General features: G+C 37.8%; 1 protein-coding gene and 1 non-coding gene across 3 annotated transcripts in view; both read right to left on the minus strand.

Annotated features, from left to right (window-relative positions):
* Positions 1-13,668, minus strand: part of ANO3 (anoctamin 3) — a 416,780-nt gene that overhangs the window by 42,704 nt on the left and 360,408 nt on the right. The gene's annotated exons all lie outside the window — the stretch shown is intronic.
* LOC123326343 lies at positions 7,711-7,896 on the minus strand. Its single transcript, XR_006541047.1, has one exon. It is a non-coding gene; the product is annotated as a U2 spliceosomal RNA (small nuclear RNA).

Consider the following 13,668-nt stretch of genomic DNA (forward strand, 5'->3'; position numbering starts at 1 on the left):
TAAACTATTCCTCAAAGACCAGATTTTAGAAAGTAAGTAATTTTGAAAATACCAAGTGATTAACATTATCAATGGACTCAATCATTACGACAAGCCGGTAGTTTCTCCCAGGTTTACAGTAGGAGGCTCTAAGCTTGCAGTGAGGGCCTGAAAGGGAAGTGGGATGCTGGAAAGACCGTATCTCACTGCACAGCCAGTTTAGAAAAGACGCAAACCCAAATTATGAACTCAGGCAATTAGACTAGACCTGAAGAGTCGGCTGAGCATCAAGGAGGTTTGCACAGTACCCTGACACAAATATATCAAGTAGCCATGGAAAGAAGAAGGGGTTTTTACATATGCCAAGACCTGAGAAAAAGAGCAAAGCAGAAGCACCCAGGGAAGTGACCTCAAGGTCATCTCAGGTAGGTAGGTACACATGTGGCCTAATAGAAATACAGTAGGAAAGGCTGAGCCTTACTCTAAACTACTAAGTGCTCAGTCCATCTAAACACATTCAAATTCCAATAAAACACAATCAAATAAACCACCACATTGCCCTGAGTCATCAGCAAGATTTGTCCCACTGGCTCACATTTTGCCCCATAGACCAAAGAGCAGGCTCCAAATGATAGAAATGTGAGATGGAGAGGCTAAATGCTTTACAGCCTCAATTCAGCGACTTTGTTCTTCCAGAAGCATTCTCTGAACTTGACCCCTTTCTGGATAGCAAAGGATGAGAAAAGGGGTTGAGCTGACATCCAGTTCAAGACTGAAGAATGGGAATAAGAACTTCAAGAACAGGCAGGCATCTTTGAAGGACTCCATGAATCAGTGACTTGAAAAAAATTATATTATAAGCCATGAAAGTGACAAGCAATCATTAGTCATTTTATTGTAATTGGTGGTGAAAGGTTTGGCATGAACTAACGTGGAAGGACTAAGGAATGAAGGCTCAGAATGAGCAGGGTGACAGAGACCAGGTGATGGTAAAGAGGACAGGGAGCATATTAAACTGCCTTAATGTAAAAGTGAAAATGCCTTAAAAATGAACATGTATAAAGGGAAAGCCATTTCACTTAGAAGGATGTGTCACTATAAATATAGATGTAGATGAAGATACAGAAATTTATAGTATATATTGTATATATAGTATAAATGTTTATATATTGTGCATATATGATAAGTAGCTAGATGAATCCGATATATGATAGTTCTATATACATAGTGTCCAAAAGAATATTTACCAAAGTGTTAACACTAATTGTCTGTGGAAATGGATTATGGAGCACATTTATTTCCCACAAAGTACACATTGTACAAGAAGTACAAACCACCTATGTTCTTTTTACCCCTCCGTGTGTACAGTTTATCAACTCTTCCCCCAGTCCTGTCAAACTAGGTTGGGGATGGGGCAGGAGGAGAGGCCTCCATTGGAGAAGGGCTTTTTGTGAGCAGGGTAAAGCCAGCTTTCACATGAGTCATGGAGGTAGGAGGAATATTATGGAAAAGCTGAAGATGATACTGCATACTTCTGTTCCTTAGCAACTATACATTGTATTTATTTTTTTTACTCCTGCCTCTCTGACTATGACATACTTTACTTTAAATTTCAAAGATACACATGCTGCCACCTTGAACTTCCATTTATTTCCTCATGTCCATTTCCAACGGCTTTTCCTTGTGATCCAAAGTCAATGGCACAGAGTGACAGAATCGTCAAGTTATGCATCTCAAAGAGGTTAGATTCTTTTTTTTTTTTTAAAAAAAGTAGGCTCCATGCCTAGTGTGGAGCCCAGTGCAGGGCTTGAACTCATGACCCTGAGATTGAGGCCTGGAGCTGAGATCAAGGGTCAGATGCTTAACCGATTGAGCCACCCAGGCACCCCTCAAAGAGGTTAGATTCTATATGTAGTTTGTTCCAAGTTATGTATTTCAAATTTATAGAAAACAAGGCCCAGAGTGGTTGACAAGTAACACTGGCCTTGTTTAGAAATCTGCCAAAGCATCTACAATGCCTTACTACACTTTTTCCTATATCTGCTTTTTCCTACACTTGAAGTTCAGTTTCTAGAGTGCCTTTTTCCCTTAGCATTTGTAGTGCTTGGCACACTGACATGTTCAATAACTGTTACATTGAGCTGAATTATTGAGTGGAATCGAGTGATTTTGATTCTTACTCCTGGTCACGTGCTCTTTCCATTATTCCAGGTTTTCAAATTATGCTCCATGGAGATATGGAAAGAGAGTCCCACACCAGGAAAGTCCATTCTATATCTGTTTTATAATTTGAGCCATCAAGTTCAATTTTATGTGGAAAAATCATTATTACTTAAAAAGTTTTAAAAATGACTTTACTGTACTTTAGCGGGTGGGGCTCATGGAGATGGAGGCGGGGAAAGAGGTCAATTCCAGACACAAATGAAGGTAAGTATGTCCGAATATGGAGAACAAAAAGGAATTCCAAGTATTGTTTTCCTCAGAAGAGATAAAGATTTAAAGCCTTCTCCAAAGAAGACCTGGCTGAAACAACAGTTTATCAGAGCAAGGCTTCTGAGATTGCCAATGTAGATAACACCCAAGTACCACTAAAGACTGTCTTCCATTCTCCAGATTTATTTTCAGCAACATCCTGGAGCATAATGTGCCTTTCCCACAGAGTATTGCGACATCACTATACATGAGGTAGAAATAGAAACCTCGCAGAACAGGTTCTACAATTAGCAGGAGCCACGAATGTGGAACACTTTACATTTCCATGCCCAGAGAAAGCTACCTTCTTTCTTTCTTTCTTTTTCCAGTTAGCACCTTACAAAAATGTAATTAATGGAATTCCTTCCGTCAGTATAAAGCAGGCTAATCAATATAAGGAGCTTAAATATGTGTGACGTGACAGATTCTGAATATTTGGGCTGAACGGTACTAGACCCAAGCACACGTGGAAATGGTTCGTCAAGACTCGCTTGTCTTGTGAAATTTCCTCTTTGTCTAAGGACATGCAGTCTCTCTCTGACTTACTTCCAATTTCCCTCCCCTCCTTCTTCCTCGCTAACAATATTGAGTAAAAAAGAAAACAACAAATAACTAGGTTCTAAGAACCTGGGAAGGCCAGCATTTGAACCCTCAGTACTGAAAATCTTCACCAATTCCTAAAATCAGACTTGATCGTTTTTCCCCTAGCAAAACTCATTTAGAAATAAGAAGCTACACAGAAAGAGCCTGATGTTCTATTAAAATCCAGTGAGAATTCTCACAACAATCTTGACCAGAGCAGACTCTTAACTTTCATGTTAAGAGTCCTTTCATGTTAAGAAGGTAACTCTTCTGTCTGTCACTTGATGTGGTATCAGAGGCCACAAATACAAACTTGTCAGCTTTGGCCGTATATTTTCATAAAATATAATGTAACCTTTTAAGCACAGGATTAATTTTTCTCAGGCCCTCTCTTCATCTTACCACCCAACTATTTGATACACTTAAATTCCTTAATTCTGTTGAACATTTTCTGATTACAAATGTAGAAACAGCAGAAAAAAAACAAAACAACACACAAAAAAACTGGAACACCACCTTGTCTGATTGACTTCTGAAATACAGGGGTCAGGGGTGCATGCTCCATAGGAGGCTTTCAGTAAATCCATGCTGAGTGAATTAATTAAAACCGTAAAGGAGAAACTAAAAGTCACTTACAATCTCACCATCGATAAGCAGCTATAATTAGAATTTTGCTAATTCCATCCAAGGTATTTTTCTTGAACAGTCTATTTATGGCTGGTATGTTGCCAATACTCAAAGGTATGGCCATACTGGTTGTCAATTTATGACTAAAAAAACGAAAAGCAAACTCATAACTGAGTCTCCTGACTTGCCTCACACCCCTCATGTGCCGGTCTGTCCTTCCCAGGAAAGCTTCGGCAGGACAGGATACCTGTCCAGGTTATCCCCAAAAGTTCGGGACCTCCAACAAAGTGCTCCAGAACTGAGGTCTGCATTCATTCTGACTAGCCAGGGCCAGAGCCCTAAACATTGTTAAATATTTGCCTTTTCACCTTATAAGCATCCCTTGTAAGCATCCCTCTGGAATTGGGTACAGTTCAATTAGAACTGTTCTTGGCACCACAGGTGAATGAGAGTCACTATAAAAGAAATGACTAACTTTGCTTTTATTATAAACGTCGTAAAATTTATCTTCTTGATCAAGTTACAGCGATCCTCAAAAAAACATCTAGGAAAGGCAATGTGGTGCTGGAGAGAGAACATGGCTTGGAGTAGGAATGTTCTGGGTTTGAAAGCTGCCTATATGCTTTTCTAATTATGTGACAAATGCCTTGGATGAATGTCTATATAATGAGAACCCTCCATTTTCACAACTTACAGTGACAACAGTAAAATCATCCTCACAGAGGCATTGCATGAATTAAGTGAGGTACAGTTTGTAAGTGGTCTAATTACGCTTAATTCATTTTAATAGTATAATAAATTACAATAACCAATTTTTTTCAATATTCTGTTAGTTGTTATGCATAGTAAACTTTACACAAAGTTCCTTGTTTCTACTGCATAAGGGATATACAATATAAAATATACTTTATAAAATTTAAACATATTGTATATCTTCCTGCAGGAAAAATAAAACTATTGTCATTTATTTATATTTCAACTGATTCACAAATTCAGTCTTGGTCAGTTTCCACATACTTTCTTTTGCCCATAACCTAGCAAATGATTTATATTGTTCTTTTTCTTCTTTTGTATTTAAGACTGTAAAACTGCTTCTAGAGTAAATAATTCAATTCAAAACTTACTGTTTTTGAAAGCATATTTGTCTATTCCTATAGAGAGCATACAAAAAAGTGAAAATGAGTTGCATCATATTCCCAAAAAGGAAGAAGAGAAATAGCCTTTATTGAGCACTTAAAATGTCCCAGACTTTGTGCTAGCTATTTTTAAATTAACCAGCACCATTTCCACAACAACCCAGGTAAATACAAGGTTGTTAATCTCATTCAGTTGATAAGCAAACTGAAGCTCTTGGCGGTTACGTTACCTGAGGAAGATATTTGGCTGAAACTCAAATCCAGATCCAAATGCTGACCTTTTTCAGTGCCAAAGGAAAAATTACTCCAAACATGGTTTGGGATAGAATTTTTCGAGCTATATAATTTGCAACATCTTTCTGGGAAGAAATTAGCATCACAGATGAAATGTTTAAGAATATTTCTTTTTATTTTATTTTTTTAAGCAAATTTCTAAAAGACCTAAATAAGATTGAGAACTTCTGGGAGGTTGGCTGCTCATCCAGTCAGTGCTCCATCAACAGTCTAAAGTTCTTTGACCGTAAATCTTTTCCATTTTTGTTGTTGTTGTTGTTTGGCATCTAAAAATGATTACCAACCACTCTCTTTTCTTATAACTGCCTCTGCCAAGACAGAAATCTTTGCACTGATCTCTTAGAGGACTTTTCCTTTGCAGTAAAACTCTAATAAAATTTTGATACTTTTTTTTTAAGATTTTATTTATTTATTTGTCAGAGAGAGACACAGCGAGAGAGGGAACACAAGCAGGAGGAGTGAGAGAGGGAGAAGCAGGCTTCCCGCGGAGCACGGAGCCCAGTGCGGGGCTCGATGCCGGGCTTCTGAGCCGAAGGCAGACGCTTAACGACTGAGCCACCCAGGTGCCCCAATACATGCTTATAACTTAATTGTAAAATTAATTAATTTTAAATTAATTACAATTAATTATAATTGTAATTTTTTACAATTACATTGTAATTATAATTGTAAATTTAAATTAATTTACAATTAATTATAAATTAATTGTAAAAAAAGATTACTTTTTTTATTGGACCACTATATCTGAATTTGTGGAGACAGACATGCAGAAGCAAACTTAATGCTTCTTGGTCCACAATTCAAGCAAATGTTTACTTAGTCAAAGAATGATTGAATTGTGTATATTTATAATTTTGATGTGTCTAAAAGCTCCTGGTACACACAGCCAGAATCTCTGACTTCCTCAAATAGTGTGTGGTAGACTGGCCCTGAGTGTTTTTGACAGTTGACTAATCGAATGTTGAGTCAGGGATACATTTAGTTTGCGTTGAGGAAGATATATTTATGTGGTTTGCAGGCCACTTCCACAAGTTGTTCAGTAACTATTAATTATCTTAATATAGTAATGAATTCTGAGGAAACTCCTTTTACTTCATATGCAGACTCAGGTGCCAGGCCAGTGGTTATATGGAGAGATGGCATGTTCTAGGGTGTCCAGCACTGATAAAGCAAGAGAAATAAGATCTGAAGTACAGGAGAGAGAAACTACTCTAGGGAAAATTATTTTTAAAATTTCAACTCATGGGGCATCTGGGTGGCTCAGTCAGTTAAGTATCTGTCTCTTGATTTTGGCTCAGGTCATGATCTCAGGGTCATGAGATCAAGCCCCACGTTGGGCTTCACACTCAGTGCAGAGTCTGCTTGAGATTCTCTCCCTCTGATCCTCCTCCACCTCACTCATATAATAAATAAAATCTTTCAAAAAATTAAATTGAAACACACCAGAGATCTTCTCAAATTTATATTAAAAATGCACAACACTACCAATAATGAATTATAAAGCTGAAATAAACTTTTCAAAACTATCAATAAAAAAGATTTTCAATTAACCATGTTAGAGGAAAAGGAAAGACAGAATTGCTTTTCTATACGTTCTCTGAAATATTTTTAAACATAATATTAAAAGGTAATTTCATAAAACACAGAAAGCAATGTAGGACAAAAAGCATTACAGAAATATGATAGGAAGTTAGCTAATTAAAATATTGTTACTTTTCTGGATTTTGACTTTATGTATTCGGAGATTTTAAAATTTGTAAATTTGTGATTTTTCCCAGTTTAGTTATTTTCATACCTCATTTTCCATTCATATTTTTGTAGCTTCCAAAATTGTGTCTCCTTCCCATGAAGAGCTGTAATGTATCACTCACATATATGCCAGCCATCCTAAATGTTTCATACATGCTAACTCATTAAATCCTCACAACAGCGCCATGTACAAGAAACGATTTTTGTATTGCTATTTTACTGGTAATGATACCAAAGTTCAGAAATAAAGTTTTCCTGCCCCAAATGAACTTGACTGTGTACCACACGTCACTCTGACTCCCAGGGTTACTGGCTTCAAATACTCATTCAAAGGGAGGGTTCCCAATAATCCTAAGTGTCCTTCTTTAAGGATTCTGTCCTGATTCCATACAAAAATTTCTTTCTTGTTCTGTAGCTAAGAGCTTCTAGGAACTGTCAGCTTAGTGAAACACAGCATGTTTTCATTGTTCTCTCCAAAGTGTTTAAGGTGCTTAGAGTCTAAATGGATGAGAAAGCCACTTGTCATTGTTATTTGGTGTCCATGAACTTGATTTCAAAATCCCCTTCAGGTCATGAATAAGTTTCCTTTCTCTTTTGCCCTGAATTCTGAGCCAAGAAACAAATCAAGAACCTTCTTCAGAGTGTACAGATCTAGCCTTGGCATCTTATTCTCTCCTCACTCTGCCCCTTGCAAGGTCATGGCTCAGCGCTGAGGACACTCAGCAAATAAACTCTGTGTGCTGTTGCTGCCATAGTTATTATTTAGCTATTCTAACTTTCTAACCAGAAAAAAACAAATTAGAGATGCCCAGATTTTCTAATTATCTGCCTTAATATTTTTTTAGAAAGCATTAATAAATCAACCTTTTCCTCAAGGTGGCAAAATAAGTTATATTATCCATCTGTCAGTTTTGCCATTTTATTATATTTATGCCTCATTGTAACTTCTTAAGTCCCTATAAAAATAAATTGCACAGTTGATAAACTGAGCAGTAGTCATCTAAACTGATAAGAACAGATACTACACTTGATCTTAGCCAAAAGGCCGAGAAGCGATGAGCAGTAGTCATCTAAAGAGATTATACTTTGTAACGAAATCGGGGCTGTAAAAGAAGGAAACTTGAATAATGGTATATTCCATCATACAGGAATGAATCCGCTGTATGGCATTTCTGCACAACAGAGTATCATGTACTTGTTAAAGAGAGCGGTATCATTTTCCAGCAGGTTGCCACTTGCAAGGCTGAATAGTTGTTTTGGGTGCTAGGAATAAGAGGCTTCACTTCAGAATTTTTCTATGAGCAGGGGTCTAGAGGGAGCCCAGAACTCTCCATCTTAGCAAGATGCCTCCATGTCCATATTGTTTTTTTTTTGTTTTTTTTTTTAAGATTTTATTTATTTGCGAGAGAGAGAGAATGAGAGACAGAGAGCATGAGAGGGAGGAGGGTCAGAGGGAGAAGCAGACTCCCTGCCGAGCAGGGAGCCCAATGTGGGACTCGATCCCAGGACTCCAGGATCATGACCTGAGCCGAAGGCAGTCGCTTAACCAACTGAGCCACCCAGGCGCCCCTCCATGTCCATATTCTGCACACACAACTCTTCCTCCTGTTATCACTCACAACTGAGTCCATCATGACTCAGTCACTGTGCTCCTTAATTCTGTTCATATCAGTTATCTCAAGAAGACCAAGATTTCCAGATCATCCCTTAACCCTCAGAGTTTGATCCTCTAGTTTCAGGGAAACAGACTGCCTTTGTGACCATCTCTCACTCCTTCCCAACACTTTGAGATACTTCCACTATATCCTCTTGTGCTCAGTGTCATCAACAGTAACTTATGTCCCCCCAACTTCTTGCGCTAACTGAAACCTGGGATACTCCTGAAACCCCAGTTTCCATATGGCATTCTCAGGTAATAGCTATTTGTCTCCCATACCAGTTGGGACTGAAGATGAGGTGGTGAATTTCTTGCTCCTCATTCACGGACTTGAGTCTCACATTATATCCATACTTCCTACTACTTCTCCTAGTGGAAGTCATCTACCACTCCCTGGGGACACGTCCCTGGCTTGTCTTAAGATTTTCAAACTCTTGGCTTAGTGTAACTCTTTTCAACATGATTCCTAAAATAATTCTTTGAAACTACAATATACACAGATAATCTTTCTAGGACCTCGGTTCTATCTTCAAAGTTGTTTTCTCCTCGCCTATTTCACTCATGTACTCCCACAGCATACTTTTGGTCAATGACTGCAAACACTCTAAAATCTCCAGTTATCATCTCCATCCTTCTAGCTCATTCCCTATAAACTCCAATTCCAACAACTCCTTGACCCAGATTTTCAATCCACTGACACTTGACCAAGATTTTTCAATCTTCAACCCCATCATATTTTGACTGTCCTTTCCGCTCCTGGTGCCCTCACTTTCTTCTTTAAGATGCTTCTTTAAGTCTGCCATTATACTCACCCACTTGCATACACCCTCAGAGCTCTAGCTCTTCTCTCAGTTTGTCATAAACTCATAGTTTGAACATGACCCTAGTTAAAAACAACACTCCAGGGGTGCCTGGGTGGCTCAGTCATTAAGCGTCTGCCTTCAGCTCAGGTCATGATCCCAGGGTCCTGGGATCGAGCCCCGCATCGGGCTCCCTGCTCAGCGGGGACCCTGCTTCTCCCTCTCCCACTCCCCCTGCTTGTGTTCCCTCTCTTGCTGTCTCTCTCTCTGTCAAAATAAATAAAATATTAAACAAACAAACAAAAAAACAAAAACACAACACTCCATCTACTGTCCATCTGTCCCCATGCACACCATCACTGGAGAAAAAGACAGGTATGTTGGGTGAGTTGATTTGTTTTAAATTAATAATTTGAGTGGACTTGTGCCATGCTGTCATACCTTTTCTTTTCTCTTTTAACATCCAGCACATACACTCTTATCACTCTTAAGTGCAATTTTGCTCTCTACCTCATCATTAAAAATAAAGTATTCAGAAGAAATTACCCCCCAAACCACACCTACCCACTTACCTACACTTGTATGCAATAGTGTCTCCACTCTCACTTGCTGTAACAGATTTATGAACCCATAGTTAAATTAACTCTTCTTGTAAACTAGCCCCCATCCCTTATCACCTGCTCTAGGAAATTGCTCAATGATGTACATGTACAATCATACAAAGATGCCTAAGAGATATCTTTAAGTGGAAGAAAAAGTTGATTTCATATCTGAAAGAGCCAACAATTGGAAGAATACTCTAGGTAGAAGAAAAGTGAGCTTGCAGATGTCTTATACTTAATATTTTCACTTTTTTTGGTTATTATTGTTAATTATATTTATTTGTTTATGTACCTACTCACTCATTTAATTCACTCATTTATACATTTATTGAGCATTTAGTCTGTGCAAGGATATATTCTAGCTCTTTGGATAAAGCAACTAAGAAAGAAGACTAAAAATGTTTGCTTTCATGAGCTTTCTAGTACAGGAACAGATAATAAACAACAAAAATAAGGTAAAGGGTATGTTAAGTAACTATAAGTGCTGCCGGTAAAATAATGTGGGGAAAGGAGATTAAAACAGGTCAAGAAAGGAGGGTTGTAGTTTTTATAAGGATGATGAGGGAAAGCCTCTCTGTCAGGAAAAAAAATCAATTGAAATTGGAGAAGAATTATTTCATTTTTCTTTTCTTTTTTTTTTTAAAGATTTTTAAAGATTTTATTTATTTATTTGACAGAGAGAGAAGGAGCGAGCACAAGCAGGGGGAATGGCAGAGGGAGAGGGAGAAGCAGGTTCCCTGCTTAGCAGGGAGCCTGACATGGGGCTGGATCCCAGGACCCCGGGATCATGACCTGAGCCAAAGGCAGACGCCCACCCAGGCGCTCTGAATTATTTCATTTTTCACTCAATTACTATTTATTGAGCAACTACTATGTGCCAAGGTATAGATACAAACTCAAATTTAATATAAGTGTTTCCACGCTTTGTTGGACTCATCTCAACTTCCGTTCACATTGATGCTGAAGCTTTAATTTCTGCCATCTCTAAAAAAAATTATTATAGTTATCATATAACTATAGTTATTGAGCCCTACCTAGTGTTTATCTACCTTACCTCATTGACTCCCCACAGGTGACCTGGAGGTAGGTGTCACTCTTGCTATTTTACAAATGAGAAAGCAGTCTTGGAAATGGGATGGTGATTGGGCAAGGTTATGAAACCAGTAAGTTGGCAAAGCCAGGATTCAACAAGAAAATTGTGAGTTGGTAGCCTGAGCCTTTCCTGCATTCCCAGTGCTCTCTGGGTGTTTATGAGCCTGCAGTACCCAGCAGAGGAAGAGCCCCAGAGTTCTGACATTGAATAAAGATTCGGTGGGGCTACCCCATGCTAACAAAGCAATGCTGGTAACATATGCAGAGTGTGACTGCCTGGAATGGTAATGCTCTGAGGAAGGTCGTGTTTGCTTTCAAAATGTCTCCATCACCTTTTAGCCATACTCCCCACTCTCTCTCTGGCTCTGGCTCTTTTTGTTTTGTTTTGTTTTTCCTTGATGGAACTGGAACGGGAGATAAAAAGGCATAGGGAACTCCTCATGTGTCAGGGCCTAATTAACACAGAAAAATGCCCAATCAAATATTCTGTATCTATGAACAGCTTGAAGCTTAAGCATCATTTAGAAATCAGTGAAAATGTAACACACTGAATCAGTGGTCTTCAAAATTTTTGTATAAGCTTTAAAAATCATTTTGTAGAATTGTTTATCTTTTTGTATAATTTTATGAGGACATCCAAAATTTCTTTTTTATCATATGTGTAGATATTTGCAAAAGATGTAATTTCCAGTGCATTATAAAACAGACATTTTAAAATACAACTTTTATAATAGTCTTTTATACTTAACTCATATTCCTTTAAAATACACTTGCTAGAAGCTCCTACTATTGTAAAATTTTAACTGTTTCATTGTATCTTTAAATCTACTTCTGTTTTCTGTTGTTTCTAGCTCAGAATATTATCCTTTATATTTTGTCTGAGAGTATTTATTATCTTCTCATACTTCTAACAAAAAAAATTAGAAAATAAAACTAGCTATTGTCATTTCAGGAGTAAGAAAAAGAAATTAAAATAATTTTTAAAATTTCTTGTGAACATGAGGCTCTTACTTTTAAAAAATCTGGATTGAGTTATCATTATGATTAACAAAACAAGAAAATTTAGTCCAAAATTTAATAGACATTAAACATAAAATCTAAGATCTTATTATAAACACATCTCTTAAGAGTATCAGTGGGCTTTTTGAATGTTTTCAATTGGTTCAGGTATCCGTGGATACGTATTACTTCTTGTTACAATGAGAGGTTTCAGCATCAACTCTGTGTTAATCCTTTGTCTTTATGAGGATATTTACTAAGCAAACATCTTCACATAAATGTGCAGATAGGAATGCAACATGTTTTGCTATGGTATGTTGTTTGCTTCTCTGAACTACAGCTGAATTAAAGTTTGTATGTGATTTATCATGTTTTTTTATTTTTTTCTCAGATTTTTTATTTATTTGACAGAGAGAGACACAGCGAGAGAGGGAACACAAGCAGGGGGAGTGGGAGAGGGAGCAGCAGATTCCCGCGGAGCAGGGAGCCCGATGCGGGGCTCGATCCCAGGACGCTGGGATCATGACCCGAGCCGAAGGCAGACACTTAATGACTGAGGCACCCAGGGGCCCCTATCATGTTTTTTTAACCTTCCTCAGCTGCCCATTTTATGTAGGTATGCATGCAAGTACGCACACGGGCACATATGTAAATGCTATGTCACAACTTGTACTTAACAAAGGGCATTGTAGAATGACCTTAGCAACAAAATGGAGCATTTAATCTTTCCATAAAGTTATTGTTAAATGAAGAAGACCATATTATAATACCACATGACTTAGGAAAAAAGATAAGCTTATGTTAAACAATTGTTAGCACTCATGAGAATAATCCCTCTCTTTCTCTTCTAACAGAATATTGAAACAAATGTTACCAACCATAAGGAAATTTTCCAGCCATCAATTTCCATTGTATTTCTGAAGAATATCATTAAGTTATCCTCAAATAATATGACCATGATGTCATTTGTTTTATTATTAATCAAATATTTGTTTCTTAAAGTGCCCATGCTCCTGTGGGGAGACAAAACATGAATTCAATTTATATTGTGTTTCAAACTCAGAACCTGCTATTAATGGATTTGATCTATGGCAACAAATTCCCTATATGTGGCATCAGCCTCAGGCATGTGATGCTATAGGATCTGAATACCATGGATGCCATTTTGGATCCAGAACAATGTCTTAATTTATTTGAGGCATGGTCCCAAGTTACATTCTGGTTCTATTTTCAAACTCATCAGTGAAATCATGTAACTTCATGTTCTAGTAACTCCACTTGTTATCTTTCCAGACAAAGAGAAGATATTACTTCTTCCAATAAGTATTGTGAGACTTAATGGTGTGAAGCAATTGGAGAGGGCCAGAGGAAAGGTACCATAGAGGTAAGTACAAAATAATTATGTAGGCATTGTACCATGTGTCATCTCAGCTTGCCTGGCTGACTAAATTGCCAGCTAGTTGTCCTTTATCATTGAGTTCACCTGGAGAAACAAGGTCCAACATGGGATTGGTCTTACCTAGACCATGGTATATACTTGGGAATGTATCTCACTGAGACTTGCTTGTTTGGCAAGAAATTACTTCTTTTTTCTTAAAGATTTTATTTATTTATTTGACAGAGAGCACAATCAGGGGGTGCAGCAGGCAGAGGGAGAGGGAGAAGCAGGCTCTCCACTG

Source organism: Neomonachus schauinslandi, chromosome 11 (genome assembly GCF_002201575.2).
Source record: "Neomonachus schauinslandi chromosome 11, ASM220157v2, whole genome shotgun sequence".
Lineage (NCBI taxonomy): Eukaryota > Metazoa > Chordata > Mammalia > Carnivora > Phocidae > Neomonachus > Neomonachus schauinslandi.